Below are 27,605 nucleotides of genomic sequence, written 5' to 3' on the forward strand. Positions count from 1 at the left end.
CCTGCCCCAGTCGACGATCCAGCCACCAGCGCGCATTCAGCAGCAGCATGTGCGTCGCCAGCCTTTGCTGGCTGGAAGATCTTCTCCCTCTCCCCAAGCCCCCACCCTCACCCCCACCCACCCCAGCACCCCCCGCCTCCCGGCCGTAGCTGGCAACGAGCTCGCGCAATTAGCCCAATCAGCTTGGAGATCCTAGATGTCAGTAGTGAGTAGGAAGCGAGCGCGCGAGGACGCAGCGCCAGCGCCAGAGCCTCAGTGGCGAAGAGGCGGCAGCGGCCGCGGCGGAAGCAGCGAGACCCGCCGCAGCGCCCGGCTCCTCCTCGCCAACAGACAGCGGCTGCAGCGCCTCCCGCAGCTCCGGCAAACTTTCCGCCCAGCTGGCCGGCGGAGAGGCGCGCAAGCCAAGCACCCACCAACAGCAGAAACCCCTTGGACCTTTCCTGCAGCCTCTGCTGCCGCTCGCTCGCCTGGACCGGCACCTCCCCCCCCCCCCGTTGCCTCTTCCTGAACCCCAGCACCACCCAAAAAACACCCCCAGGGCGGTTGCATAAAAGCCATGAGCCCGGAGGGGAGCGGCGGCGAAGCAGCAGCAGCAGCAGCCAGCCCGAGACTCCGCCGGGAGCTCCCTTTGCAAGGGAAGCCGCAGCCGCAGCCTCCGCGCGCCCTTTGATGCGCTTTGCCAACGGGGCGAGTGGCCGGTTCGTTGCTAAGCAGGGATTTTTCCCTTGAAAGAGAAATCTCTATTTATTTTTTGCCAGCGTGGGTTTTTTTTTTATCTTGTGCAAAGGAAAACCTGCAGCCCGCCGGGTCTCGTGCATGCAGGGTGGAGCTCTGAGCGCCGGGCTGCAGCCGACGATCCGCCGCCTCCCGGGCGAGGAGGGAAGCAGGCGAGCCGAGCGGAGCGGGAGCTTTCCGGAGGAGGCAGCGGCGGCGGAGGCGGCGGTGGCAGAGGCAGTCGCCGCAGTGGGCGCTCCTCTCTCGGGCGGGCACGGAGGAGGAGGCGGAGGCGGAGAAGCAGAGCCAAGCGCTGCGGAGATGCCAGAGTGAGACGGGCACCCGGGGGGCGCCGCGGGATCCAGCCCCGTGCCCGGCTGGGAGCGAGCCGCCGGGTCGGGCGGGCAGGCGGGGAGGGGGGCACGGAAGAAGAAGGAAAAGAAGAAGAAGCTTGGTTCCTCCACCTTTTTTTTTGCTTTTAAAAAACACACATATATTTGGAGGAGGGTGTTTGTTGCAAGCCCAGTAGCCGATTCCTCTCCACCTGCTGGCTGATTCCTGGAGGAGGTGTTGCAAATACCTTGGACAGGGAGCTGGAGAGGAAAAGCGCCCGCTGGACCAGTGCAGAGGTAAAGGCATACAGTATTATTATTTTTTTAATCTGCTTTTTTTTAAGGCTCCTTTTTTGGGCAAATAAATGCATGGATTCAATGCATGCAAGGGATGGAGAGAAAGGAAGCCAGACACACACTCACAATGTATGTGAGATATATATATTACACACACATACACACACATACACACACACACCGAGACACCATCTGCAGTGTCAATGCGGCGCCTGTGCTGAGCAAACGTGTGTGGGGAGGAGAGAAGCAAGGAGGACGGCGGGGAGGTGGGGGGGGGAATCATCATCAGCCTTTCCAGGTACGGAACTCCCCATCTCCCATCCCGCCCCCCCCGCCCCCGAAATCGCCCCCTTCCCTTCGCGCCAAGGCGTTTGGGTCGGCCAGAGCCCATGCACCTGCCCTGATAGGGCGGTGATGGGGTGGAAGAACGATCCTGTCTGTGGAGTGGGGCGATGGGGAGGGGGGCGAAGAGAAGGGGAAGTCTTTTTCGCCTTCCTTACACACCCTGCCCTCGCCTCCCGCGCCTGGATGGGGTTGGCAGAGGTGCTGAACCGAACTTAAAAGGAAAGGAAGGAGGGGAGAGTCGACTGTGGAACAGCCCTCCTGGACTGCTCTCCAAAGGAAGACTGGGGTTCGCGGGTTAAAAACGTGCGAAAAACTAGCGTGGGTTATCCACGGAGCTCAGCGAGTTTGGCTTCAGAATGAATGAACTATACGAGGGTTGCCTTTATATTGGAGGGAGATGGAGAGAGAGAGAGAGAGAGAGAGAGAGAGAGAGAGAGAGAGAGAGAGAGAGAGAGAGAGAGATGCTCTTGGGTATCAGCAGCGCTCGCGCGTTAAGACGTGACACTGAGGTTGGCGTCTGGCTTGCGAGGACTTTGTGCCAGCCTGTGTGTAAGACAACTATTGAACAAGCCCCCTTCCGCCGCCACCAACCACCCAAGCCCACCCCCGATTTTCTAAGCAGACAAGTTTCGCTGAGGATGGCAGGCAGGTATTCAAGGAAAGCAGTGCCGAGGTTGTGGGCACCTTGCGAAAAGTGTGCGTGCGTTTGCTCCAAATTGCTAGGTTTTTTCGCCCCTTCTTTCCCCACCTTTCAGTGGACACCGTCCATAGCTTTCTCGTTATGGGCCTTGGATCATTTAGAGGTGCGAAGAGCTCTCTCCAGCCTCCCCAAACCCCTTCCCAACTTCCGACACCCATCCCTCCTCAGCTGCCTTGGCAGAGCCCGCTGGAGAAACTGGCACCAGGCGGGTTGGTACCTTTTCGCTGGCATTGCTGCCCCCCTAAGAGACGACCGGACTTTGCAAATGTTACATCTTCTTTCTCCTTCCGCCCTATGCTATCTTGTCTATTTCAGGGAATGAACTTTTCTAGGGGAGAGAGAGAGGAGAAAGGAAAGGCGCTTGTCTCTCCACCAATCTCCCATCCTCACCTTTTGGCAGCAGGTGTATGGGTTTGGTTTGCCCAGAGATATTGTTTTCCTGGGTTTCGGACCCCCCTCAAAAGCTGATATCAGTGCAGGGAGCGTGGACGAAGCTCCACGTGTGCCAGCGGTTCGATCCTGGCGTCTCTTTTGCACCATCCCCGGCTCAACCGTGCCCTGGGAATAAGCAGAACTGCCTTCGGACAGGTGCGGACACCGCTGACCCGGGAACAGCCACAGAAAGGCTCCCAGGCTATTGTTCTCAGGCAGCGCCGAGCCTTTCCATCTCTTGTTCTGGAATTAAAGCGGAGGGTGGGTGCCACAGTTTAGGTTTGACAGGCTCTGGGTTTAGGTGGCCGTGGCTGCACACACTCATGTGTCGCCCGTGCGAAGTGACTCTCACCAGAGCTCGGGCGCTTGATGTTTGTAAGCTTTCGTCGGCATTAGAAACGGGTCAGCCTCTGAGGTCCTGCGGGGTTCTTTTTCGGTTCGGGCTGCAACATCACACATGGGAGACGACCAGCTTTAAGGGGGGGGGGGGTTGGAAGAGGGAAAGGGGCTAGCTGTTGCCCAATGCGCATTTACCAATCTCCTCCTCAAGTCATTCCTGCCGTACCTATGGTGCTCTCTCAGTCATTGTCCTAGCAACCCTATGATACAGGACGCTGATGTGCCCATTTTACAGATGGAGAGGTGAGATGCAGAGAAAGCAGCAGGAGGAGGTGGCAATATGGGTAGCCCGTTTTTTGAGGTTTTTTTTTTGTTTTGTTTAAAAAGCAATCCGTGTTGGGAGTAGCCGGGAACCAGAATGTCACAGTGCAATGCAGGCTGCATGTTGGAATTGTCAAGGATGGTCTGTGTAATAGAAGTTTGAGATCTGTCTGCTCTTCCTTTGACTCTCTTCCTGCGAAGTCCAAACTGATCTGGCATTCCATTGTATTACAGTTGATTCTGTGCTTGTTCATAAGGTGTGAGTAGTGCATACGGCCTTTTTTTCCAGGGAAACATAATTAACAACAACAGCAACAACAACAATAATAATAATAAGCCAGGTCCCTGCCCCAAGGAGGCTGCAATATAAAATTTTGAAAGTGAGGGAGACGGCAAAGGGAAAGTTGGAAAGGGAGATGAAGTTAACCAGATCTGGGGACATCTATTTCAGCTTTGTTTCAGTTGCAGAGGAGGATTAAAGGGTTAAGCCACAGATTTCGTGGAGGGGCAGACTTTTGAAGAGGGATTTGGAGGCAGAAAGAGAGGCTGATGTTTCTTTGGTGTCTTGCGAATCTCTCCAGGGGGGTTTCTTTACAGAATAATAAAAAACCCGCTGTGTTGAATGATTTGCTGAAGGCCTCTCAGTGAGCTTATGGCTTAGTACATGAAGACAAGTTGAGCTATAATGCTGTATCGCGCCGGACCATTTTCTGCCTCTCTATCCATCTCCATCCTGTATCTCCATCTTTCATCTGACTAATAATTCATCATCAGGAAGAGAAGACAGTGTGTTTACAGCTTGCATGTTTCTCTATTGTCATATTTTCTCAATATATCCTGAAAATCAAGGACTTCATTTGAGAGAGGGCTCATTCAATGCCAAAGCACAGTTTAGGAACAGGTGATTTATAGCTAGCTGAAAGCAGGTGCCACCGAGCATATGATGAGTGCTTTTCTCCTTACCAGCGAATGGCCATAATCAACCCGGGCACATGTTGGAATGGCAGGTTTGGGGGCAAGGGTGCCAGCTTGAATAAAATATTGGGAGGGACAGGGAAGCCCCACACCACATAACTGACCACATGACGGGGCTCATTTATACCATTTGAATAGCAATGTCCATCAACTTTTTTGGGGGTGACCCCCTCAAATATTTTATTGGTGGGGGCAAAGGGACCTCAACCCCTAGGAGTTGGTTCCTATGGTTGGGGAAGAGTTTCAGGGTCAAAGCATGGTTGCTTGGCTATTCTATAAGAATTATTACCATTGGGAAAACATGAAGATGATACAGTGCCATATACTACGAGAACGACCCAGCTTGTATTTCAAATTCTCGTTGCTTTAAATGGATTTTAAAAAAAATGTATTTAACTTTCTCATTGAAGTCAATGAGACTTAACTTTGATTGCAATGTGCTCTAGTTAATTACATGGTATAAACATTTATGTACTTTCCCCCCAGTGTGCATTTATGTTCTCACTCTAAAGGCAAAATGATAAGCTCCACCCCGCCCTGAAAAAAACATCACAGACATAATTTACTTTGTTGTGTTATGGCAATATCTAAGCAAAGCCTGTTTGCATTGACTGGGGGTCCTTGCTCCACTGACGTTAATCATCTAGCAACCCTGAATGCTGTGTAATGTGTCTACCAAACTTCTCTGGATTTTGTCAGGGCCAGGTAGCCCTCTGCTGGGTTTCTGAGCACAGATTCCCCAAGATGGCACCTGGACTTGAGCTGAGAATCCAAGAGGTCTAACTCTCTCCATCAAGTGCTGAGAAGCAGCAGCACTTGGTTGACTTCCCATGCTTGTTCTATTCTTGGAGGTGCCGGACCTTTATCAGTCTGCAGCTGGCAAGCTTAGCATCCTTCCCTGGCTTGTGATTCTGTGTAGAGTTAAGCTCTTTGAATCCCATACAAAACAATGGGATTTTGGTCATATGCAATTTCCATGGCTTGAAGCTAAAGGAGGCCACTCAGAGTCTGGAGGTGACAAAGGCCTGCCACCCCCTTGGCTATGATCCTGTGCAGAGTTGGGCTCCTTGAACCCTGCAGAAAGCAAAGAGATTTTAAGCAGTTTGACCATGTGCACCATTACAGCCCTTGAAAAGATATTTAGACTCTTATTAACTGCATGTTAATGGGACACGGGTGGCGCTGTGGGTTAAACCACAGAGCCTAGGACTTGCTGATCAGAAGGTCGGCGGTTCGAATCCCCGCGATGGGGTGAGCTCCCGTTGCTCGGTCCCTGCTCCTGCCAATCTAGCAGTTCAAAAGCACATCAAAGTGCAAGTAGAGAAATAGGTATCACTCTGGCAGGAAGGTAAACGGCGTTTCTGTGCGCTGCTCTGGTTTGCCAGAAGCAGCTTGGTCATGCTGGCCACGTGACCCGGAAGCTGTCTGCGGACAAACGCCAGCTCCCTTGGCCAATAAAGCGAGATGAGCGCCGCAACCCCAGAGTCGGTCACGACTGGGCCTAATGGTCAGTGGTCCCTTTACCTAACTGCATGTGAATGAAAAAGGCTATTTTCATTTTGCACCAGGTGATAGACAATGAGGCCTAGTGTGGCGTTCTTCATCCATGGGTCCCTGGATGCTGTTGGACTACAACATCCATCACCCCCAGCCAGCTTAGCTAGCAGCCAGGGATGATGGGAGTTGTAGTACAACAACCTCTGGGGATCCAACTGGGCTCATGGTTGCGGTCTTGGCCTTAGATGAGGAAGATCTGGTTTCAGATGCCTGCAGATCAATGCCTCTCAACCTAACCTTCAGACTTGGCTCCGTCACACCGGAGAGTGACCAAGCAACAGAACCCAGGAGAGACAAGCTTGTTCCTCAATGGCTCAGGTCACCAGAGGTCAAGGAGCAGGTTCAGCCTCTGTCCCCAACAGAGTCCATTGTATGCAATGCTTCAGGGTTTCTTCCCCCTGTATAAGCACATTACATCTGCAAGGAAATTTGAAGTGCCACACTTATAGGGACTCTACAGGGAGGGCAAAGCCAGCTGTCAATTTCTGACACTGGCATTCCTTGCATTACCGGCAGGAATCTGATGGGGTGGGTGTGAGCTTGCACAACCACTTTATGTGCGGTGAGCAGTGGGGGTGCTGTATCCCACTTTTGTTGCCTTGGCAGTCTTCAGGCCTTCGCACTATACCACCTGCACACCAGCTGCCATACTGTGTTTGTTGTACTAGAGCTGTGCCCAGTGGTGGACCTACATTTTTTGGAACCCTGAAGCTTGACTTGTCATGGGGGTCCCTTTGCAACCAGCAATGATGTTTGGGTAACCCCTGTCAGCCGTCAGCTTCCAAAGTGCTAAGGTGGTTACCAGTCCAAATCTGAGCCCTGTATAGTAGTTGTGCTAGGAGTTTAGCTTGGAAGACTTCTAGGGCTGATGGTATATGTTTGCCACCCTTTCTATGGAAAAAACGATTCAAAGTGTTGGCACTTTGGGATGCTTTTTCTTTTGCACATTTTTGGTGTGCTCCCCATGACCCCATGGACTGGAAGATAAGGCCCAAATATTTGAAAGCTTTGACCTGTTCGATTGGCTGATTGTCCATAAGCCAACTGTTGGGCCTTGAGAAAACCATAACTTAGGTTTCCTGATAATTTACGACCAGGTGCTTTCTCTGGCAATACACTGAGAATTCTCTTATCAATCTTTTTAAGCCATTTTTTGTTTATGATAAGAGGACCGCATCATCTTCTTCAATGGGGTTGTTCCACGACAGATTGCCACGCTTTTAGAACGACTTTGCTACTGACTGCCAAACTTTGGGATTGTTGAAATATATACAACAAAACAATTAATTAATTTGAGTCGTGCCACTCAAATGGGATCTACTAGACCCCAACATTTTAAATGTGCTTCTGGGGCCCCTCCAGGATAAGGGGCCCTGCATGAGTTTCATAGAAGATACGCCCTGGGTGTTTCTTTTTGTCCATCCATCCATTCATCCATCCATCCATCCATCCATCCATTTATCCCAGTTCCCAGGATGCAACTATGCAAGGAGCAATCTTGATTCAGGGCTGGGCTCCCCAAGAGCAAGGGGCAACATTGCACCCACTTCAATAATGCCGCCCACCAAATTGCTCCCTAAAGGTAAAGGGACCCCTGACCCCTGCCGTTTACCTTCCTACCATTGATTGCCGTAAAGGTAAAGGGACCCCTGACCATTAGGTCCAGTTGTGGCCGACTCTGGGGTTGCGGCGCTCATCTTGCTTTATTGGCTGAGGGAGCCGGCGTACAGCTTCTGGGTCGTGTGGCCAGCATGACTAAGCCGCTTCTGGCGAACCAGAGCAGCACACGGAAACATCGTTTACCCTTTACCTTTACCTTTAAGGCAATCAATGGCAGGAAGGTAAACAGCATTTCCGTGTGCTTTACCTTTACCTATATATCAGAAGAGTACCCTTCTTCCCCTCCGCCTCCCACTTCAAGCTTATCCTGTTCCTTTGCGTTCCAGCAGTGTTGGAATCCCAGGTTGTGTTGATGTGTGTCTCGAGCTACAACTGAAACCTGGCTGTTAACATCCCCCGCCCCCCTTCTTCCCCCTCTAGGCGTATGCCCCTAAATTATGTAGACACGGGAAAGTGATCTAAACGCGGAGAGGCACATGCTTTTGATGGAAATGTAATGCTCCAACAACAGCAGATGAGTTCCTTCCAGATAAACAAATGGAAAGCTTGCTAAAGCCTTGTAGCAGTGTTAGCTGCTATTTAGCTACATCTGAAGGCGATGTATGTTCGTGGTGCGGGAGCATGTGGAGTGCATCATGGAACCGTTGCATAGGGACATAGGAAGCTGGCTTATACCGAGTCAGACTATTGGCCCGTCTTGCTGAAGACTGTCCACCCTGACTGGCAGCAGCTATCCCGGGTGTCAGGCAGGAGCCGCTGCCAGCCCAACCTGGAGATATGAGGATTGAACATGCAACTTTCTGCATGCAAGCTGGATGCTCTAGTACTGAGCTATGGCCTTTCCCTTCTTCCTGTGGGAATGTTCAGGGATGCAGGAGAGGATATAGTGTCTGATTATATCCTTTTCCAACTTGTGTTAACAAGTTCACAATTTAGCAGAGTAACATTCCCCTTCTTAAACTCACAGTGGATGCGTTTGCTCAGGCTCGCTAAAGCCTCTGTAATAACTGTTCTGGTATTTCCCCCTTAAAGGTAAAGGTTAAGGGCCCCCCTGACCATTAGGTCCAGTCGTGGCTGACTCTGGGGTTGCGGCGCTCATCTTGCTTTATTGGCTGAGGGAGCCGGCGTACAGCTTCCGGGTAATGTGGCCAGCATGACTAAGCCGCTTCTGGCTAACCAGAGCAGCACACGGAAACATCGTTTACCTTCCCGCTGGAGCGGTACCTAATTATCTACTTGCACGGGTGTGCTTTCGAACTGCTAGGTTGGCAGGAGCAGGCACCAAGCAACGGGAGCTCACTCCGTCACGGGGATTCGAACCACCGACCTTCTGATTGGCAAGTCCTAGGCTCTGTGGTTTAACCCACAGCGCCACCCGTGTTCCTTATTTTTCCCCTTATTCCCTCATAAAAGATAAGACATGACACAGTCTTCTATAAAAGTATAAAAAGAGTTTACTCACATATCATTCTGTTCACAATCAGATCCCAGAAGGCAGACTTAGCTTAGAAAAGTAACATACACCTGGAAACTATCTCATAAGGAGACAGACCCTTTGTCCTCTCTTGGCTGGAAGAAAAGAGAGCATCTTTGGCTAAGCAGATGTTGCTTCTTCGATGCATGTAGTCAAAAAAGAGAGAGGTGGCAGCCCTGCCCTGTGCTCTTGTCATTACCTGCACAGGTGAGGCCACACCCACCTCTAGTCACATGCAGAGGAAGTCTTTCCCAGCCCAGAAGGAAACAGGAAGTTTACCTGCTGGCTGGACAAACATTCCTCCCCAGGTGTAAACATGTTCACTCTAGGAATGTTGTACTTGACTGCTCCTGTGTTTCACATCCCACACTTCCAGCCAACCCCCTGGCACAGATTTGCTGGCAAAGATCTTCCAAAAAACAGGGGGGAGTGGTTGGAGGGAAAGGGTTGTAGCAGAGGGGAGAAGGGGTTCAGTTCCACCACTTAAAAATGCATCCTTCCCCTAGCAATTTTCATTAAAAACCCCCACAGTAACTTAGTTGTGATCCCTGCGTTGCCGGGAGATGGGCTAGATGACTGTTCTGGTCTCTTTAACTCTACAATTCCACAATTCTGTGATTCTCAGGTCTTCAGTCCTCGCTTCACTTCCATATATCTCTAGTTGTATATACTGGTGTACTCCAAAAAGGAGATCTATTCTTCCCCCTCTTCTATAAGCTTTTAAAAAATTAATTTAAAAGATGCGTTGGATGCCCTACTTTAGAACAGACTGAATAATTTTGATCTATACATTATGTTTATATTCTGCCATTCCTTCAAGGAACTCAAGGGGGCGCACTCTGTTCTTCACCTCCCCATTTTATCCTCAGAACAACCCTGTGAGGTAGGTTAGCGCCAAGAGACTCTGCTGGGTCCAGGCCACCCGGGGAGCTTTGTGACTGAGCAGCAGTTTGCAGCTTCACCACTTTGGGGTGTGTGTGAACCAGAGCTCTGCGTGTCTGTGTCAATGTGGAACGTGGGCAGAGGAGGGCGACCAAGATGATCCAGGGTCTGGAAAGCCAGCCTGATGAGGAACGGTTGAAGGAGCTGGGTAGGCTTAGCCTGGAAAAGAGGAGACTGAGAGGAGATATGAGAGCCATCTTCCGATATCTGAAGGGCTGTCACATGGAAGATGGAGCAAGCTTGTTTTCTCCTGCTTTGGAGGGTAGGACCGAAACCAATGGCTTCAAGTTACAAGAAAGGAGATTCTAATGGAAGAACTTTCTGACAGTGAGAGCCAGTGTGGTGTAGTGGTTAAGAGCGGTAGTCTCGTAATCTGGGGAACCGGGTTCGCTTCCCCGCTCCTCCACATGCAGCTGCTGAGTGACCTTGGGCCAGTCACACTTCTGTGAAGTCTCTCAGCCCCACTCACCTCACAGAGTGTTTGTTGGGGGGGAGGAAGGGAAAGGAGAATGTTAGCCGCTTTGAGACTCCTGAAGGGGAGTGAAAGGCGGGATATCAAATCCAAACTCTTCTTCTTCTTCTTCTGTTTGACAGCAGAATGGTCTCCCTCGGGAGTTTGCGGACTCTCGTTCTTTGGAAGTTTTTAAGCAGAGGTTGGGTGACCATCTGCCATGGATGCTTTAGTTGATAATTCCTGCATTGTAGGGGGTTGGACTAGATGACCCTTGGGGTCCCTTCCAACTCTATCAGTCTTTGATTCTATGATTCTGTGGTTACATCTCAGCCCGCATTAGCCAAAATCTCCCGCTGCCTCAACTCACTCAGATATGCGGTCCGTGGCGCACGACTTCCATAACGTCTCGGTGGCAGGAGAAACACGCTGCATTTTTGTCCCTCACCTCTCCTGCTAAGTTGAGGATCTTGAGGAAGAGAATGACATATTTTACAGGTAGCTGAGCAGGGGAGAAACCCCAGTCGTCGAAATCCTTTGAAATCGGTGTGGCAAGGGAACAGCTGTCACTGTTCTCTTTGCCTGTTGTGCTAAAGGAGGAGAGGGAAAGATTGTTTGCAGGAGAGTCAACCGTCTCCAAAGGAAGGATTTATTTCATTTGGGCCCTGGCTTTCGGCAAATATTTTTTGAAAGCATAAAAGCAAGCTTCCGGGGCTTCCTTTATCGGCTGTCCTTATTTCACGTGAAAGGCAATCAGAGCTGTAATCGAAAGACCAGTGGAGAAATGGACTGGCTCGTCTGTTCTCCTGGTATAATTATAGTGTGTGCGCCTCTTCGTATGAGATTAGTTCCTTCTCTTTCCTCAAACGCCCCCCGCCCCCCCCCGCCATGAGCCACAGACTTAAGGTTTCAGGGATCAGAGCATTACTTGGGTAATTTTAATTGTCTAGAGGGTTTTTCATCTATTCCCCACCCCCCAATCTAGAAAGCTCTTGTAAGAAGCACGGTTAATAAGGAGCTGAGCTTCAAACGGCGCAACAGATGTGCTATGTGCGAATTGGTTTTTTATTTTTGTTTTATAAGCACAGATTAAATGCATAAATATATAATTCCATGATTTAATTCCCCCACCCAGCAGGAATCTGATTAAAGGAAGACTAGCTTTCTTCCTTGGCTTTCACATTCACCTGAAATTTGGATGAAATTTTGGCTGAATCTATAGTGTGTTTGTGGGTCGGGAGCCAGCATTCTTAGGGTGGGTGCACTGTAAGAATTTTCGTTTCAGGACAGTATCTGCTTTTGCAGGCGCAGGTGGCACTGTGGGTTAAACCACAGAGCCTAGGACTTGCCGATCAGAAGGTCGGCGGTTCGAATCCCCACGACGGGGTGAGCTCCCGTTGCTCGGTCCCTGCTCCTGCCAACCTAGCAGTTCAAAAGCACATCAAAGTGCTAGTAGATAAATAAGTACCGCTCTGGCAGGAAGGTAAACGGCGTTTCCTTGTGTTGCTCTGGTTCACCAGAAGCAGCTTAGTCATGCTGGCCACATGACCCGGAAGCTGTAAGCTGGCTCCCTCGGCCAGTAAAGCGAGATGAGCACTGCAACCCCAGAGTCGGCCACGACAGGACCTAATGGTCAGGGGTCCATTTACCTAGCCACTAGCTTGATCGCCTTTGATGAGTTGGTATCACTCTGAAGGCGGCCAGGCTATGAAACTTTGCAATTCTTATCCCTAATGCATTTGGCAACAAATGGCTAACATGTACTGTATATAAGCAAATTGTAGCTGGGTTCGTACATTGCATTAGTAAGCCATAGTCTGAAACAAACCATGGTTGGATTTGAAAAAGCGGCATGATGGTGCACTTCCCTGTACAGGATTGCTTTCAGATGGCTCAGATAACTCCATACCCTCCAACATTTATCCAATGAAAATAGGGACATCCTAAGGAAATTGGGACATTCTGGGATTAAATCGGAAACTGGGATGGCTTCTCTAAATCAGGGGCGTCCCTGGAAAATGGGGGCACTTGGAGGGTCTGTTCATCTGGAGATCTTAGGGTAGTTCACATATAAAAGACAAGATAAAAACACAAAATATATAATAAAAACCAGAGCAGGAATGAAAGAAAATTATGACCCCCTCCCACAAACACATTTAAAAGGATATCACCCCAAACCCTAGTTGAAGAGGAACATTTTTGCCTGGCGTCTAAAGGCGTATAATGTAGGAACCAGGTGAGCCTCTCTGGGGTGAGTGTTCCACAAATGGGGGGGCCACCACAGAAAAGGCCCATTCTTATGTTGCTGCCCTCTGGACCTCTCGTGGAGGAGGCAGACGAAGAAGGGCCTCAGATGATGACCTCAAGGTCCAAGGCAGTTCATATGGGGGAGGCGGTCCTTGTGGTATTGCAGCCCTGAGCCATTTAAGGAGTTATAGGTCAAAACCATGGGGCCTGGAAGCTTATTGGCAGCCAGTGCCAATTTATGTAATTTACATTCTCATTCTGTTATTCTACTCCATTCATTGCAATGCAAAGGAACTACAATGTAAATGGCGTCGGGGGGGGGGGGAGTGGAATCAATTGCATATCATTTGTGGACTGAAAGCAACAGTAACAAGTAGTGGGTAACCAATCATATTTGCTTTCCATTCCAGACCTGGGTAGAATAAGCAAACATGCTTATTCGTGCATTGCAGAGGTTGGACTGAATGACCCTCAGGGTCCCTTCCAACTACACATATCTGTCGATTTCTTTTTTTTTTTAATGATATTTATTAAAAGTTTAAAAATTACAGAAAAAAGAAAAAAGGAAAACAATAAAAAAATTAACAGAAGATACATTACAATACATAAAAAGAAAAAAAACATAAAAAACAATACAACAATACAGCAAAAAGAAACAAAGACACTAACACACACATCCAATATTCCATATCTTTTCCTTTCATTTACTTGTTTCATCGACCTCCTCACGCCTCCCTTTTTTGTATGCTAGTTCAATTCACTATTTCAGCAAATTCTTTCCATCTTTCTCAATTTTTGTTCAATAATTTATCTTAATGGTCTAACCTTAAATTTTTCCATTTTTGCCCATTATCAATCAGCTTTTACTTAATTCTTTATTACATTTCTGCTAAAACCATATAGCTTCATTCCAGCATCCTTCTAACATTCATTACACATATCTGTCGATTTCCACTCCTGTTTTTGTTTTCCTCAGAATTATACAACTTCCAGGCACAATTCAAAGTGTTGGTGCTGACCTTGAAAGCCCTAAATGGCCTTGCCCCAGTATACCTGAAGGAGCGTCTCCACCCCCATTGTTCTGCCTGGACACTGAGATCCAGAGCCGAGGGCCTTCTGGCAGTTCCCTCGCTGCGAGAAGCCAAGTTACAGGGAACCAGGCAGAGGGCCTTCTTGGTGGTGGCGCCCGCCCTGTGGAACACCCTCCCACCAGATGTCAAAGAGAAGAACAACTACCAGACTTTTAGAAGACATCTAAAACAGGCAGCCCTGTTTAGGGAAGCTTTTAATGTTTGACGGACTATTGTCTTTTAATATTTTGTTGGAAGCCGCCCAGAGTGGCTGGGGAAACCCAGCCAGATGGGCGGGGAATAAATAATAAATTATTATTAAATTATTATTGTTATGGACCACTGGGCCTGACTTGGTGGGTATAAGGCAGCAGCGTCCTATGCAGGGCTGGATTTAGGTTTGATGAGGCCCTAAGCTACTGAAGATAATGGGGCCCTTTATATGTCCAGCTGTCCTTTGCCAACAACAAATCGTTGCTGGTTTTTGTGTTGAATATATGTTATATGGTAATTTGTGGACCTCATAGGTATCTAAAGCCATTTGCACATAACAAAATATGTATTTTATCAAAGTAATTATTGAAAAGTCCATGCAGAATGCAAAGTCCATGCAGAATGTAGGTGGTGCCCCGCAAGACGAATGCCTCGCAAGACGGAAAACTCGCTAGACGAATGAGTTTTCCGTTTTGGAGGTGCTTCGCAAAACAAATTTCCTATGGGCTTGCTTCGCAAGATGACAATGTCTTGCGAGTTCCTGCTGGTTTTTTCCCCTCCCCCCTTTTTCTAAGCTGCTAAGCCGCTTATCAGCTGATCCGATCAGCAGATAAGCCGCTAAAAGCCGCTAATAGTGCTAATCCGCTAATCCGTCAAAGGGCTTGCTTCACAAGACGAAAAAACCGCTAGACGAAGAGAATCACAGAACGGATTCTTTTTGTCTTGCGAGGCACCACTGTATAGAGAAATGAGCAATCCAGTGATATTTTAGGAAGCAGGCTAGCAGGTGGGGCCCATGACTGACATCATAGGAGCCGACACAACACAAAACACTGTTGCTGTATGTAGTTTTTATTTTATTTGTTTTTTATCTTATGTTTTGGAAATGTACATCCGGCCCCCCCCCCCTTTAAATTTTTTTGGGGCCCCAAAGGGAGCGGGGCCCTAAGCTGTAGCTTGTTTAGCTTATATGTAAATCCAGCACTGGTCCTATGTCAGCATGCAGGTTTCTCTAATCAGAAAGAGAACGGCACACAAGACAGAGAGATAAGGACATTGGCTCAGAAGAAAGCCCCACCGCTTCCAACAAGATCGACACCCTAGGAAGTGTAACATCGGACGATAGCTTCCAAGTGCTTTTTCAAGTGATGCTTTTTGGCTCGAAATGAGTCACTGGCAGATGTTATTGTTATTATTATTATTATGGGGTGGGAAGCAGAAGAGAGTCCATTCAAAATCAAAGCCACATTGTGGCTGATGTAGTTTTTATAGTGTGGTTTCCAGGTGGAGAAAATTCAGAGGAAACTGATTCAAGTGCTGCCTGTGAAAATGGTCAGCCCGGGTGCTGAGCAGCTATGACCAAGGCTGATCTCAAGCAGGAATGGGGGAACATGCTTTATCCCAGGTCAGACTGTTGGTCCATCTAACCTAGTATTTGTGGGAATGTTGGGGATATGTTAGGGATGCAGGTGGCACTGTGGTCTATACCACTGAGACTCTTGGGCTTGCCAATCAGAAGGTCGGTGGTTTGAATCGGGGTGAGCTCCCATTGCTCTGTCCCAGTTCCTGCCAGCCTAGCAGTTTGAAAGCACACCAGTGCAAGTAGATAAATAGGAACTGCTGCGGCAGGAAGGTAAATGGTGTTTCGGTGTGCTGCTCTGGTTCGCCAGAAGTGGCTTAGTCATGCTGGCCACATGACCCTGAACCTATACACCGGCTCCCTCGGCCAATAAAGCGAGATGAGCATCGCAACTCCAGAGTCGGCCACAACTGGACCTAACAGTCAGGGCTCCCTTTACCTATTCACAGTTCTGTTGATAAACATAGCTACCTTTGAAAAAACCAGCAATGATCAGGAAGTAGATGTGCCTGGAATCTCTCGTTTCTGGCTTCTTTGGTTACTATTTTAGGATAATAAGCCTAGGAGAACCACCTCTGAATCTTGACTGTGTAGTAGACAATGTGTTGCCTCATTAATTTTTGTGTGTATGTTGACAGAGTTGGTCAGATGCTGAGTGAGGGTCACAGGAACTGTCTCTCACTCTCGCCTGGTGCTTCATTAATTGCTGGTGATAACTAGCTGCAATTTCCTCATGTCTCACATATTATTCCTTGCAGTGGTACCCAGCTGACCCTGAGGGATATATGATCAGACACACAGAAGCTTTATATCCTTCACCTTCCCTATCCGGATTTCAGCCCAATGAGCTCTATCCTATCGTCTTGTCAGATGAGGTAGATGATAAGATGCATGCTGTTGCACGGGGCCTTTTTGGTGGTGGCACCAAACTCGTGGGATGCTTCCTCTGTGCGGAGCCACTGAGCTCCTCCTCTTTCAGTTTTCAGGCATCTGTTGGGGCGAGCGGGGCAAAAGCCCTTTTCATTTCAAGAAGTGTCATGAGAACATAATAATAGCCTGCTGGATCAGGCCGATGGCCCATCTGGTCCAGCACCCTGTTCTCACAGTGAACAACCAGGTGCCTCGAGCAGGATTTGAGCATAACAGCCCTATCCTGTTAAGAGTTAAGAGTTTGGGTGTAATCTTCGACACCTCCCTTTCCATGGAGGAGCAGATTGCAGCTATAACAAAGGCGGCATTTTTTCATCTCCTCCAAGCTAAGCAGTTGGCTCCTTACCTCTCTCACCCTGACCTAGCCACTGTGATCCATGCGATGGTCACCTCCAGACTGGATTATTGTAACTCGCTGTACGTGGGGCTGTCCTTGAGACTGACCCAGAAACTCCAGCGGGTCCAGAATGCCGCGGCGAGACTCCTTACGGGGTCCTCACCGCGGGATCACATTCACCCAGTGCTATACCAGCTGCACTGGCTCCCGGTGGAGTACAGGATCAGGTTTAAGGTGCTGGTTTTAACTTTAAAGCCCTATATGGCTTAGGACCCTCGTACCTACGGGACCGCCTCTCCTGGTATGTCCCACAGAGGAACTTAGGGTCTTCAAACAAAAACATCTTGAAGGTCCCAGGCCACAGAGAGGTTAGGCTGGCCTCAGGTAGATCCAGGGCTTTCTCGGCTGTGGTCCTGATCTGGTGGAATGCTCTGTCACAAGAGACTAGGGCCCTGCGGGACTTGACATCTTTCCGCAGGCCTGCAAGACAGAGCTGTTCCACCAGGCCTTTGGCCAGGGCACAGCCTGACTCCCTCCTTTGGCAATCTTCACAGAACTCTGGCCCAATGGTTGCCATCAATTTCATTTGAATTAATTTTATAATGAAATGATTTTAGAATGTTGTATAATTAGAGGACACGGAGCAATGGATCCAAACTACAAGAAAGAAGATTCCACCTAAACATTAGGAAGAACTTCCTGACAGTAAGAGCTGTTTGACAGTGGAATTTGCTGCCAAGGAGTGTGGTGGAGTCTCCTTCTTTGGAGGTCTTTAAGCAGAGGCTTGACAACCATATGTCAGGAGTGCTCTGATGGTGTTTCCTGCTTGGCAGGGGGTTGGACTCGATGGCCCTTGTGGTCTCTTCCAACTCTATGATTCTATGATTCTATTTTATTGTTGTTAGCAGCCCTGAGCCCGGCTTCGGCTGGGGAGGGCGGGATATAAATAAAATTTATTATTTATTATTATCCCTTCCTGTGGTTTCCAGCAACTGGTATTTAGAAGCATTGCTTCACGCAAGAGTATAGCCGTTGTGGGATACACAGTCGTACCTGGGAATTCAAACAGAATCCATTCCGGAAGTCCGTTCGACTTCCAAAACGTTTGGAAACCAAAGCACGGTTTCTGATTGGCTGCAGGAAGCTCCAGCAGCCAATCGAAAGCAGCAGAAGCAGAAGGGGCTGAAGCTCACAGAGTTTTCCTGTAAACTTGCTAGAGAGAACTCTACGAGAGGCACTCCCATTGCTTAGTCTGAGCTCAAAGCTCAGACTACATTTTAAAGCTAGACTTAAATACATCTTTCTTATGGAATTACAATTTTAAGGCTGCCTGAACAAAGTTGATGTTATCCGCTACTCTTCAACAAGTGTTCTCAGTGGGTAAATGTTATTTTTACCTTTTACGAGACTGCTTGTCTGATTATTGTTTAAGGGGGAAGAAAAGGGGGAAATACCAGGGAAATCCAGGCTGCCTTAAAGCATCCTGGAGTAGTTGTTGATTGTTGTTGTTTAGTCATTAGTTGTGTCCGACTCTTCATGACCCCCTGGAACAGAGCACGCCAGGCACTCCTGTCTTCCACTGCCTCCTGCAGTTTGGTCAAACTCATGCTGGTAGCTTCGAGAACACTGTCCAACCATCTCATCCTCTGTTGTCCCCTTCTCCTTGTGCCCTCCATCTTTCCCAACATCAGGGTCTTTTCCAGGGAGTCTTCTCATGAGGTGGCCAAAGTATTGGAGCCTCAGCTTCAGGATCTGTTCTTCCAGTGAGCACGCAGGGCTGATTTCCTAGGCTATCTAAGCTTCCCTTTAAGCTACAATAGGATGCATTCTGCTCAACTCACAAATGTGGGGAAGGAAGAATAATATCTAATGAATATATCTTCTCCTAGCATCTAATCGCATCCTAACACTGTTAGTAGCCACTGATAGCTTTTATCTCCATGTAAATAAGTTTTTTCTTTTTCCTGTCTCCGCCCACCCATCCTGGCCATGCTGATGCCCACCTCTTCGTCCTTGTTGTCTCTTCACCTGTTGGCACTCATGACTTGAGTCTGCTATTAGACTGAGCGGCAGCTGCCATAATGTGTTCACGCTTCAAGGAAGAGTCCCACCCTGAGATGATGCAGCTGAATCGCAGCACTGCACAAACCTCCACCATTTAGCCTCCACTACTTCGGCAGCGATGCACTGTGGGTTAAACCACAGAGCCTAGGACTTGCCGATCAGAAGGTCGGCGGTTTGAATCCCCGCGACGGGGTGAGCTCCAATTGCTCGGTCCCTGCTCCTGCCAACCCAGCAGTTCGAAAGCACGTCAAAGTGCAAGTAGATAAATAGGTACTGCTCCTGCGGGAAGGTAAACGGCGTTTCCGTGCGCTGCTCTGGTTTGCCAGAAGCGGCTTAGTCATGCTGGCCACATGACCTGGAAGCTGTAAGCCGGCTCCCTCAGCCTATAGAGTGAGATGAGCGCCGCAACCCCAGAGTCGTCTGCGACTGGACCTAATGGTCAGGGGTCCCTTTACCTTTTACCTTACTTCGGCAGCGATGCCTCAGTCGATACAGCACGAGACTCTTAATCTCAGGGTTGTGGGTTCGAGCCCCACTTCGGGCAAAAGATTCCTGCATTGCAAGGGGGCTGGACTAGCTGATCCTTGGGGTTCCCTTCCAATTCTACAATTCAAAGATTCTGTGATTCTGCATAATTTCCTCCGGCTGCAGCGGAGGCCACAAAAGCCCTCTCCGCAGTGGAAGGAGAGATGCATTATCTTATCAGAAGCAGCAAGTGATTAGAGCCCTGGCAGGTATCTCCCTGAACCAGCTTTGGTGATGCCTGAACATGCCCCGAGGTTCTCTCTCTGGTCCTCGCCTAAGTAATTAGCTGGAGACAGCTGCTGGCCACAGTTGGATTTGAACTCGCGACCTAGGGGAATAATTCTCCGCAGCTAGCCCGAGTTAGGCCTGGCTGGTTTGCAATTTCCCTTCCAGCCGTCCTCGCCGGTGGCTTGCATGTCCTTGCGTCCTCCCCCCCCCCCGCTTTGCAATGAATTAACGAGAGGCAGCTGGTGGTAGGAGCCTGCCTTGTGCTTCCAGACAGGGAGGCTGTGGGGACCTAATGTAGATCATCTGGAATCTGTTTGCATTCAGCACATTTACATGATCTATCCTTGCATACTCCCTACCCAAACCTCCAAACCCATACACAAACGCACACACGCCATGTAAAAGAAGTGGGGGATATAAATCTTGGCGTTAGAAAGATGAGTACTCTGCCATTAAACAGCACGCCTTTCATGCAAATATTTGCCAAATGAATTGGTTTGTCATGCTACACAAGAGCGAAAGATATTCTTTTGGGAAGAGAGGTGTGGAGAAGGAAAAAGATGGAAAAAGAGAGCCGGTGTGGTATAGTGGTTAGACTAGGACCTGGGAGGGGATGCGGGTGGTGCTGTGGGTTACACCACAGAGCCTAGGGCTTGCCGATCAGAAGGTCGGCGGTTTGAATCCCCGTGACGGGGTGAACTCCCGTTGCTCGGTCCCTGCTCCTGCCAACCTAGCAGTTCAAAAGCACATCAAAGTGCAAGTAGATAAATAGGTACTTCTCTGGCGGGAAGGTAAACGGCGTTTCCGTGTGCTGCTCTGGTTCGCCAGAAGTGGCTTAGTCATGCTGGCCACATGACCCGGAAGCTGTACGTCGGCTCCCTCGGCCAATAAAGCGAGATGAGTGCTGCAACCCCAGAGTCGGCCACGACTGGACCTAATGGTCAGGGGTCCCTTTACCTTTACAGGGGAAACTACAGTTCCCAAGATTCCTTGGAGGGGGAGAATGTGCTCTAAGTGTGCTTTCAAGGTATGATGTCTAAACAGCTTAAGGTGCTGATTTAGTACCAGCTCTGCCTCTTCTTCAAAAAAGACAATTGCACTCAGATGCAATATAAATAATATTCTTGTAATGTTGAACCAGGAGGGGGGGAAAATGGCCCCATGCCTTCCCAAACAAAGAGTTTATATGGAATATTATGGGTTGTTCGTATGTCAGAGCTCCCCCCATAATGTGCAGGGAATTTATGGGAAGCTTATGTTTGCAAAGGCGAAAGTTAGTCCAAACCACCTCGTATCAGTCCTGCCATTGGCTTCAGAAATGAATGCTTAAGGGAGCAGAGGGGTCCTCTGGAGGCTGTAAAGCAAGTAGCTTTCGAAAGAGTGCATTTATCAGGGTTAATTTGGTTTGCAGAAATGCAATAGTTAATACTGTACCATTTGTCATGCCCAGACTAAATTTATTGGGTAGGTCACTAAAGGGATAAAAAGACCATTAGGCATTAGCAACCTGCGTTTCAGCTTTGTACTAAATAATTGAAACCATGTGGCTGGATCCCCAGAATCGCACGGTGGTCCCAATAAACCCCCTTGCTGACGTACTCAGTTTGCCCCACTAATTGAAATGAATGGCTGGATTGCCCATGGTTTTCTGGGTAATAGAACAGGCCTACCAGAAAGACTACCTGTGCCTGCCTATACAGCAGGGATGGAGAACAGGTGGCCCTCCAGATATTGCCACAGCCAGCATAACCGTCATGGATTGGCTGGATGCAGAGAAGGGTGGGAGGCACTAGCTGGGAAACCCCCAAGGGAACCCCCAGGGGAAGAAGGCTCAGAGCCAGGGGATTGGTGGTGGGACGATGATGCGTGGTCAGAAGGAGAAGAGGGAGCAGACAGGGAGGAGGAGTTGCTGGAAGCTGAAGAGGCAACAGGCTTCTGTGAGCAAGAAGAGGTTGTAGCAGAGAGCAGTCCAGAACGAGAGGCAGAAGCAGAGGTTGGAGAGGAAGGGGACCAAGAGGGAAGAGCAAAGACAGACAAGGCAAAGAAGTCTCAGATTGCTTTGGAAGCACCCTGGAGAGGAGGAGCCTTAGAGAGCGGTGGGAAGGCAGGGACCTTCAGTCCTCGCAACTGCCTCATTGGGGTAGGACCTACTGGGAAGAGTTGCTGGGCTCTCTAGGCCGGAGCTGTTTTGTTTATTTGAATAAATAAATAATTTGTTATTTATACCCCACCCATCTGGATGGGTTTCCCCACCCACTCTGAGCGGCTTCCAAAAAAGATTAAAAATACATTAAAACATCAGTCATTAAAAACTTGCCTTCAGGTGTCATCTAAAAGTCAGATAGTTGTTTATTTCTTTGACATCTGGTGGGAGGGCATTCCACAGGGCGGACGCCACTACCAAAAAGGCCCTCTGCCTGGTTCCCTGTAACTTCGCTTCTTGCAGTGAGGGAACCGCCAGGAGGCCCTCGGCGCTGGACCTCAGTGTCCAGGTAGAACGATGGGGGTGGAGATGCTCCTTCAGGTATACTGGGCTGAGGCCATTTAGGGCTTTAGAGGTCAGCACCAACACTTTGAATTGTGCCCAGAGGTGTAATGGGAGCCAATGTAGGTCTTTCAGGACCGGTGTTATATGGTCTCGGCAGCTGCTCCCAGTCACCAGTCTAGCTGCTGCACTGTTAGATTACTTGTAGTTTCCGGGTCACCTTCAAAGGTAGCCCCACGTAGAGCGTAACTTCATTGACACCTTGTGAGCTATTGCTGACCTGCTCCTGACTCCCAGTGGGGAGGATGGGATTCGTAGTCCAGCAGCATTTGGAGAGCCACTGGTTCCCCATCACTGCTGAGCTCTGAAGATCTCCAGCAGAGGCCTTTCTTCATGTGCCACTGAAATGTGGCAAGTGGCTACAGGGTAAAAGGCCGACTTGGTGTTTACACCCCGACTTTGGAAAGCTCTCTCCAGGGAGGCTGCAATGGTGCTTACCTTGATGCCATTTCAGCATTGGGCAAAGGTCTTCCTCAGCACCCAAAACCACATGAGGGTGCTGTTAGAATCATGGAATCGTAGAATTGTAGAGTTGAAAGGAACCCCAAGGGTCATCTAGTCCAACCCCCTGCAATGCAGAAATTCCAGCTAAAGAATCCACGGCATCCAATCTCTGTTTAAAAACGTCCCATGAAGGACAGTCAACCGCCTTCTGAGGGTGTCCGTTCCACTGCCAAACAGCTCTTACCCACCAGAATGTTCTTCCTGGTGTTTAGAAGAAGAAGAGGAAGAGTTTGGATTTGATACCCCGCTTTATCACTACCCGAAGGAGTCTCAAAGCGGCTCACAATCTCCTTTCCCTTTCTCCCCCACAACAAACACTCTGTGAGGTGAGTGAGGCTGAGAGACTTCAGAGAAGTGTGACTGGCCCAAGGTCACCCAGCAGCTGCATGTGGAGGAGCGGGGAATCGAACCTGGTTCACCAGATTACGAGTCCATCGCTCTTAACCACTACACCACACTGGCTCTCCAGTTTAGCTGCAATCTCTTTTCTTGTCATTTGAATCTATTGGTTCAGGACCCAGGGGTCAGCAAATGTTTTCAGCAGGGGGCCAGTCCACTGTCCCTCAAACCTTGTGGGGGGCTGGACTAAATTTTGGAGGGTGGGAAAAGAACGAATTCCTATGCTTCACAAATAACCCAGAGATGCATTTTAAATAAAAGCACACATTCTACTCATGTAAAAACACCAGACAAGGCCCCACAAATAACCCAGAGATGCATTTTAAATAAAAGGGCACATTCTACTCATGTAAAAACACGCTGATTCCCGGATCATCCGCGGGCTGGATTTAGAAGGCAATTGGGCCGGATCTGGCCCCTGGGCCTTAGTTTGACTACCCATGATTCATCTCTTGCCACCTAGAGCAGCAGGAAAAAGCCAAACTTTCTCCATCTTCCATGTGACAGCCCTTTGGGTATTAGAAGATGTTACTGGCGTTCTTACCTAACCACAACAACAAGTGCTGAAAGGCACACAAATGTAACAATATATTGATAATGAGAAGAAGTCTTCAGTAAAGTAGACCCAATATCATTACAACTGCAATCAGCAAGGTTTACAAAGAACCCAAAAAAGGGTTTTCTTGTGTGTGTGTGTTTCTTGTGGCTGATTAGCTCTTTTCCCTGTGTAAAGGTCAGAGGGGGCAGGGTTTCTGTTGAGGCAGGGGATTAGCTGTGGGAGGAGCTTATCAGAGTTTGTAGGGCAGCGGCGCGCGCCTAGCGGCGCGCGCAGTTATATCCATCTTTTAGATTTAGGGGAGCTAGTCTCAAACGTTTGTTGGGGGAGACCTAGGTTTTTTTTTGTGGGCAAAGTTATTTGTCCTGTCTTCAAGCTTTTTATGATGGAGGACCTCTGTAGCCACCCCCAACAACACGATCTCAAGATGGAAGGGGAGGGAACAGCTGCAGTCGCCTGCGATTCCTGCGCAATGTTTGCCATCTTGCCAAAGGTTGCAGGCAGCTTCACCTGCAGCAATTGCATGTTGATTGCCCTTTTAAAAGACAAAGTCCAGCAACTGGAGGAACGTGTAGCTACGCTCCAAAGAATTAGAGAGCTGGAGCTCTTCTTGGAAGCAACAGAGCACACCGTCCCCACCAAGGAGGAGACAGGGGACTCCCCTGAGAAGGAGGATAGTTCATCAACACAGGAGCCAGATATATGGAGAAACGTGACTCAAAGAAGTAGGAGGCCCAGGGTTCACTCTGATTGTTTAGAAATACACAATCGCTTTGAGGTCCTCTCCCCTAGCATGGAAGACGAAGAGCAGACTCCATTTGAGGATCTCTCCCTCATTACAGTCGATCAGGTATATGAAGACGAGCAGCAAAGTCAGTCCTCAGGGAATGTGCAGGCGACCTTGGAACGGACAGCTCACGGAAGAACCCCGACCAAACCCAAGAGGAGGCGTGTAGTGGTGATAGGGGATTCCCTACTGAGGGGAACAGAAGCAGTGATCTGTGGGCCTGACAAGATGTCTCGGGAAGTGTGCTGTCTCCCCGGGGCTAAGATCCAAGATGTAACTGAACGACTGCAAGGAATCATAAAACCCACTGACAAATACCCCTTCCTCTTGGTTCATGTGGGAACCAATGACACTGCAAGCAATAGCCTCCAGAAGATCAAAAGAGACTACGAGGCTCTCGGCAGGAAATTGAAGCAACTAAATGCACAAATTGTCATCTCGTCTGTCCTCCCAGTTGAACGACGTGGCCCAGGGAGAGAGGGGAAAATAGTGGAAGTGAACAGCTGGCTTCGCAAATGGTGTAAACAGGAACGGTTTGGATTCTTAGATCACGGACTGCAGTTTCTTGAAGATGGACTTCTGGCAAGTGATGGGAGGAAGGTTTTTGCCTTTTTCCCACAACGGTTGGGAGGAAGGTTTTTGCCAAAAATCTCAGAAACCTCATCAGGAGGGCTTTAAACTGACTAATGTGGGGGAGGGAGACAGTGCTCCTGAAGGTAGGAGTCTATCAATTAATGAAGATGATCATCCAAATGTCATAGACCAAATGGAGCAAACAGCACGCGGACCTAGTGGTGGGAGGAAAAAATCCTTAAATAAGAGACACGGGGGAATGATTAATGGACTTCAATGTCTGTACACTAATGCGCAAAGCATGGGAAATAAACAAGATGAGCTTGAGCTCTTGGTACAGCAAACTAAATATGACATAATAGGCATCACTGAAACCTGGTGGGATAAGTCCCACGATTGGAATGTAATAATGGGGGGATACAATCTATTTCAGAGAAACAGACCAGACAAGAAAGGAGGAGGAGTGGCGTTATATGTCAGGGATGTGTATACCTGTGAAGAGATCCAAGATTTAGAACCTCAAAGCCAATGTGAGAGCATTTGGGTCAAAATTAAGGGAGAGAAGAATAACAGAGACCTCATTGTGGGAGTTTACTATAGATCCCCAAGCCAAACGGAGGACATAGATGATGCCTTCCTGGAACAGATGGCCAAGCATGCAAAAGGGAGGGAGATAGTAGTAATGGGGGACTTCAATTACGCAGATATTTGTTGGACGTCAAACTCAGCCAAGAGCATAAGGTCAAACAGATTCCTCACTGGCCTTGCAGACAACTTCATTGTCCAGAAAGTGGGAGAAGCAACAAGAGGAACAGCCATTTTAGATCTGGTCCTAACCAATGTTGATGACCTGGTTAGTGGGGTAGAAGTGGAAGGATCATTAGGCGCGAGTGATCATGCTCTTCTGAAGTTTACTATACAGCGGAAAGGAGCAGCCAAGCATACTAGGATTCAATTTCTTGACTTTAAGAAAGCCGACTTCATAAAACTTAGGGAAGTGCTGGGTGAGATCCCATGGACAGCAATACTAAAAGGAAAGGGAGTTCATGATGGCTGGGAGTTTGTTAAGAGGGAGATAGTAAAAGCACAACGTCAGGCAATACCAATGAGACGGAAACATGGAAGGTGCCTAAAGAAGCCAGGGTGGCTATCTAAAGAACTTTTAACTGAATTAAGATTAAAAAAGGATGTGTACAAAAAATGGAAAAGGGGGGAAACCACCAAAGAGGAATTCAAACAAATAGCCAGAACGTGTAGACACAAAGTCAGAAAAGCTAAAGCACAGAATGAACTCAGGCTTGCTAGAGAGGTTAAAAGCAACAAAAAAGGCTTTTATGGGTATGTTCGTAGCAAAAGGAAGAACAAAGAAACAGTGGGGTCACTCAGAGGAGAAGATGGTGAAATGCAAACAGGGGACACAGAAAGGGCTGAACTCCTCAATGCCTTCTTTGCCTCAGTCTTCTCCGATAAAGAAAACAATGCCTGACCTGAAGAATTTGGAGCAAATGATTCAGCAAAGGAAACACAGCCCAGAATAACTAAGGAGACAGTACAAGAATATTTGGCTAGTTTAGATGTATTCAAGTCTCCAGGGCCAGATGAACTGCATCCAAGAGTATTAAAAGAACTGGCAGATGTGATCTCAGAACCACTGGCAGTCATCTTCGAGAAATCCTGGAGAACAGGCGAAGTCCCGGCAGACTGGAGGAGGGCAAATGTTGTCCCTATTTTCAAAAAGGGGAAAAGAGAGGACCCAAATAATTACCGCCCAGTCAGTCTGACATCAATAGCAGGGAAGATTCTGGAGCAGATCATTAAGCAAACAGTCTGTGAGCACCTAGAAAGGAATGCTGTGATCACCAATAGTCAGCATGGATTTCTGAAAAATAAGTCATGTCAGACTAACCTGATCTCATTTTTTGACAGAATTACAAGCCTGGTAGATGAAGGGAACTCAGTGGATATAGCCTACCTTGATTTCAGCAAGGCATTTGACAAGGTGCCCCATGATATTCTTGTAAAGAAGCTGGTAAAATGCGGTCTTGACTCTGCTACCACTCAGTGGATTTGTAACTGGCTGACTGACCGAACCCAAAGGGTGCTCATCAATGGTTCCTCTTCATCCTGGAGAAGAGTGACTAGTGGGGTGCCACAGGGTTCTGTCTTGGGCCCGGTCTTATTTAACATCTTTATCAACGACTTGGATGATGGACTCAAGGGCATCCTGATCAAATTTGCAGATGACACCAAACTGGGAGGGGTGGCTAACACCCCAGAGGACAGGATCACACTTCAAAACGACCTTGACAGATTAGAGAACTGGGCAAAAACAAACAAAATGAATTTTAACAGGGAGAAATGTAAAGTATTGCACTTGGGCAAAAAAAATGAGAGGCACAAATACAAGATGGGTGACACCTGGCTTGAGAGCAGTACATGTGAAAAGGATCTAGGAGTCTTGGTTGACCACAAACTTGACATGAGCCAACAGTGTGACGCGGCAGCTAAAAAAGCCAATGCAATCCTGGGCTGCATCAATAGGAGTATACCATCTAGATCAAGGGAAGTAATAGTGCCACTGTATTCTGCTCTGGTCAGACCACACCTGGAGTACTGTGTCCAGTTCTGGGCACCACAATTCAAGAAGGACACTGACAAACTGGAACGTGTCCAGAGGAGGGCAACCAAAATGGTCAAAGGCCTGGAAACGATGCCTTATGAGGAACGGCTAAGGGAACTGGGCATGTTTAGCCTGGAGAAGAGGAGGT

The 27,605-nt window shown here is 48.6% G+C and overlaps 1 protein-coding gene across 1 annotated transcript in view; it reads left to right on the plus strand.

Annotated features, from left to right (window-relative positions):
* Positions 1-249: 249 nt before the first annotated feature.
* The window catches only part of PLXNA4 (plexin A4), a 623,585-nt gene continuing 596,229 nt past the window's right edge, over positions 250-27,605 (plus strand). Inside the window, exon 1 of the mRNA XM_081209755.1 lies at positions 250-1,343. The gene's annotated coding sequence lies outside the window, so the exon portion shown is untranslated. The remainder of the gene's footprint in view (positions 1,344-27,605) is intronic.

The sequence above is a fragment of the Podarcis bocagei genome (assembly GCF_964188305.1).
Source record: "Podarcis bocagei genome assembly, chromosome: 10".
NCBI lineage: Eukaryota > Metazoa > Chordata > Lepidosauria > Squamata > Lacertidae > Podarcis > Podarcis bocagei.